Source organism: Orycteropus afer, unplaced genomic scaffold, assembly GCF_000298275.1.
Source record: "Orycteropus afer afer isolate SDZICR_OR568_19922 unplaced genomic scaffold, OryAfe1.0 scaffold00502, whole genome shotgun sequence".
NCBI classification, from domain to species: domain Eukaryota; kingdom Metazoa; phylum Chordata; class Mammalia; order Tubulidentata; family Orycteropodidae; genus Orycteropus; species Orycteropus afer.
This window is the reverse complement of record NW_006922089.1, coordinates 989173-993919: the sequence shown is the minus strand read 5'-3', so window position 1 is coordinate 993919 and position 4747 is coordinate 989173. Positions and strand designations below refer to the sequence as shown.

At 50.7% G+C, this 4747-nt stretch overlaps 1 protein-coding gene across 1 annotated transcript in view; it reads right to left on the bottom strand.

The window, feature by feature from the left end:
* Positions 1-4747, bottom strand: part of LZTR1 (leucine zipper like transcription regulator 1) — a 23627-nt gene that overhangs the window by 17469 nt on the left and 1411 nt on the right. The gene's annotated exons all lie outside the window — the stretch shown is intronic.

The window sequence follows — 4747 nt, the reverse complement described above, 5'->3', positions numbered from 1 at the left end:
AGCCACACAGCCAGGCTGCAAGCTTGGAAGGCAGGGATGGGATGAGCATCCTTGCTACATACAGCTGGACTGAAGGCAAATTGTTTCCTGTCTGTTAGTGTCCCATTTGTGCTTATGCATAGTGTGCTTATGGCTACAGTTGCCACACAGATTCTGGGCTACCAAACACTCTTAGGGATGGGGGCCTCCTGCTCCTCCCTCCCTGCCCCTCAAATCTCCCTTCCCCCCACCATGTTCTCTGCATCTCCTCCCTTCCCAGTGCTGGGCACCAGGACCTCTCCTGGTTGGGGGACCTCATTCATTCTGAAGTCAATGCTACAGGAGAGGCTCTTTCCTTGTCCCATTCTGGGGGGTAGGGTACGGCAGGAACTGAGCAGCCCTGCCCTGGTGGAGCCAACCTAGCAACCGAGGAGGCAGAAAAACCATGAAATATCCACGTGCGCCGAGACAGGTGAGCGGGTGAGAGGGCAGGCAGGGCCTGGCAGTCGCCAGTTCACACAGGTGCAGGAGGAGGGCAGGGAGGGGGCAGGGAGAGACACGTGTGCACCGGGGGCAGATCCTCCATGCAGAGAAAGCAGCCAGGACCAGGACAGGGGCCCGGCCAAGGCACACACAGCGAGGCAACTGGCGAACAGAGCTCAGGGCGTGGGCATCACAGGGTTATGCGCTCATCAAGGACACGCTCCACACGTATTTTAAAATGGAGCTCTGGTGGTCCAGTGCCTAAAGCATTTCACTGCTAACCAGAAGGTTGGTGGTTCAAACCCACCAGCCACTCACATCAGAAAGACTGGGCAATCTACTTCCATAAAAATTTACCACTTTGGAAACCCAAAGGGGGTCACTATGAGTCGGAATTGACACGATGACAGTGAGGTTTTGTTTTTTTTTCCCCATAACATACTACACAAAAACACTGTTCTACATCCTAATTTGGTGAGTAGTGACTAGGGTCTTAAAAGCTTGCAAGCGGCCATCTAGATGCAACAATGGGTCTATCCTCATCCAAAGCAAAGGAGAATGAAGAAAAGCAAAGATTCATGGAAACAATTAGTCCAAGGGACTGGTACACCATGCAGTTCTCAGCCTATAAGACTATGAGACCAGAAGAACTAGATGGTGCCTGGCCACCACTGTCAACTATTCAGAGGAGGGGATCTATGTAGGAGACCCTGGAAAGAGTGGAAGAACAATGTGGAATATAACTCAAAATCATAAAAAGGACCAGGTTTGCTGGTCTGACAGAGCCTGGTGAGACCCCCAAGACTATGGCCCCTACCTACCCTTCAGGCCTGGGACTAAACTCACTCCTGTGGCTTCCAGCCAAACAACAGACAGGCATATGGGGGGAACATTGACACCAGGTAGATACACTCCTTGGAGCGATCAATCATGGTAGACCAGAAGGGCAGTGTTTGCACAAGGAGACAGCTTGGGGGACGGAAGTGCATGGGAGGGAAGGACACAGGGAAAAGGTAACTACAGGGAGGAAGTGGGAGGGGAGCTGGTTACATGGTGGGGAATTGCAGTAATGTCATGAGACAAAAGTTGTATGAACTGCTGTACGGAAAATGAATTTGCCCTGTAAACTTTCACCCAGATCACCATTTAAAAATTTAAATAAATAAAATGGGTCTTCTGGCTGTTCACGGCAAAGCAATTGTGGGAGAGATCGGCTAGGAGCCAGGAGATCATGCCCAGGTGGCCAACGGGGGCCTTCAGCACTGAAGGGCCAGGTAGTGTCTGGGCCCAGGTCAAAACCCCCAGGTCCAAGGTCAGGGTGCCATCAGAGACCAGTCCTTGTTGGGGCTGAGGGTGTGGGCACATCAGGCTTGGCCATGTGCCAACATCCCCCCCCTTGACCCAGGGAAACAGCTCCCAGCCACAAGGATCCCGGTGACCCTCGGGCCACAGAGGGTGTATGGCAGCGACACTTACTGACGAGAGAAACTGAGTGTATTCAGCCCAGTTAAGCTCCTGCCTGGGGCCGACCCTGCGAAGGTCCACATTTCAGCCCCACCTGAGGCAGGCTCCCAACCCTTCCCAGAGTCCTGGTGTGCCCTGTCACACGTCCCTGGCTCCCTTGAGCACATCAGTGGAGAAGGGAGAGAGCGAGGGACAGAAGCCCTGCTGAGCTCTCTGCTTGGAGCTCTCACCTCTTTCCTGGCTTCTCAGACTCATCTCCCAGGTCAACAACCCCTCCAGGAAGACAAGACCTGCCCTCCTGTCGCCCACAACACCCTGGCCCATCTGTACGGCTTCCCCTCGGGCAGGCCCACCCCAGGTGAGTAGATTACAAGGAAACATTCCAAGGGAAGCAGTGGCTGCTGGGACCGAGGGTTAACCTCGGGCCATTATCTTTAATTCACTAATTCATTTATTATTTATATTTTTGCAGTGTCCCTGCCCCTCCCCGCCTCCCCCCATAACCACAAAGAAAGTTTCCTACTATATTTGGGAGCTCTGGTGGCATAGTGCCTGAGGCATCTGACTGCCAACCAAAAGCCTGGTGGGTTTGAACCACCAGCCACTCCTCAGAAGGAAGATGGGGCAATCTACTTCCATAGAGATACCGCCTCGGAAACCCGAGGAGGGGTCGCTATGAGTCGGATCCAACTCCACAACAATGTTTGTTTTTTACATATAAACCTTTCTTTGGCTTTTTACAATAATGAACTAATACAATATTTGTCCTTCTGTGATTGACTTATTTCACTCAGCATAATGTCCTCCAAGTTCATCTATGTTATGCACGTTTTACAGATTCTAGGTTACTCTTTAGGGTTGCATAGCATTCCATTGTGTGTATGTACCATAGTTTGGTTATCCATTCCTCAGTTGGACACCTAGCTTGCTTCCATCTTTTGGCTATTGTAAACAGTGCTGCAATGAACATGGGTGTGCATATGTCTGTTCTTGTCCTGACTCAAACTTGTTTAGGATACATACCTAGTAATGGAATGGCTGGGTCAAATTAGAAATTGGTATTTCTAATTCCAACTTTTTAAGGAATCATCAGGCCATTATCTTTGGCCAAGGAGCACCTGCCACCATTTCACTGGGGACGCTTTGAGCCATGGAGGTGTGACCATCAGCAAGCCATAGGCTCGCTGCCAGGAGCTGATCACAGGGTTGGAAAACCCTCGTGGGAAGTGGGACACACAGGAAGTAACACCCTGTCCTTCATGCCTTCTCAGCTGCAAAGTGTGGGGTGGCAAGGCCCTGGGGGACATGTTGGGCAGCAGCACCTGGCAGGGGTGACAGCCAGGGCAGCTGTGTTTCTTTCAAAGCTGTATCCGCTCACTCAGAACAAGAGGGACTTTTTTGTGTGTTTTTAAATAGTGATTTGGGTGAAAAGTTTACAGAGCATGTTGGTTTTCTATTCAATAATTCATACACATTTTGTTTCATACATTCATTACAACGCCCATGACGTAACAGCCTCTCCCCACTTCCTCCCGCGGCTCCCATTTCCCTGTATCCTTCTTTCCTGCCCCTTCCTGCCTTCTGAGCCTTCTCCCTGGGCACACGCTGCCCTTTGATCTCATAGGGTTCATTGTCCTAATGAGTTTGTAGCTCCCTGGTGTTACTGTTCACCTAATAGGCCTGTCTATCGTTTGGCTGAAAGTTGAGCCACAGGGGTGAGTTCCGTTCCTAACATGAAGGGTGTCTAAGGGCCGTTGTCTGGGGGTTCAAACAGTAATAGAGTCATTTCTGTGTGTTCCCCACTGCACATCACACGGAAGGGTTGAGTAGGATCTAGGCGATCAGCTTGGGCTTTACAGAACAAGTCCAGAGAAGCTCTGGGAGGGGCCAGAAACCCAAGGGTCAACACTTGCTGCTGAATCTGAGAAGTACAAAAGCACACAATGTCCGCCACACCAGCACAGTGAGACTCACAGCGCCCCTAGAGGACAGACGATCTCCAACGCTGTCAATCTCCATGGAAGCAAAGCCCAAACAAAACTCACTGCCATGGGCCTTGGGGTTTGGAACCATAGCCTCGTCAGGGGACATCATCCTCAACTGGCACAATACAGCACATAAAAAGCTTGCTCTGCACCCTACTTTGGTGAGTACTGACCAGGGTCTTAAAAGCTTTTGGCCATCATCTAAGACGCAACTATTGGTCCCCTCTCGTCTATAGCAAAGAAGAGTGAAGAAAATCAAAGGCAAAATCAAATTTGGAAACAATTAGTGCAAAGATATGATGGGCCACGAGGACCTCAGCCTCCACAACCCCAAGACAAGAACTAGATGGCGCAGGGCTACCAATGGCAACTGCTCAGCAAAGGATCAAAACGGGAGGTCCTGGTCAGAGTGGGAGGAAGAATGTGGGACAAAATTCAAAAACACAAAAATGACCTGAATTACTGGCCAGATAAGAGACTGGTGGAACTCCCGAGACTATGGACCCAAGTTAGCCTTTTGGGCTAGAAATGGGCTTGCTTCCGTGGACTGGTTCTCAGCCCAACAGTAGAAAGACCTACATGCAGAACACCTACCCCAGGGCAATGCACCCACCTATGCTATTAAGATGCACCTCTGACATCAATCAGCCACGAGCCATCAGGGGGGCAGCATTCACAGAGAGGGAAAGCTGGACAGACGGGAATGCAGAGCTAAGAAGGGCACGGGGTGGGGGGGTGTCACGGGGAGGAGAGCTTTTCATGGTCGGGGACGGTAATTGGGCCGTGAAATCAATGTGTATGAACTGCTGAATGTGAAATAAATCTGCTTTGTAAAT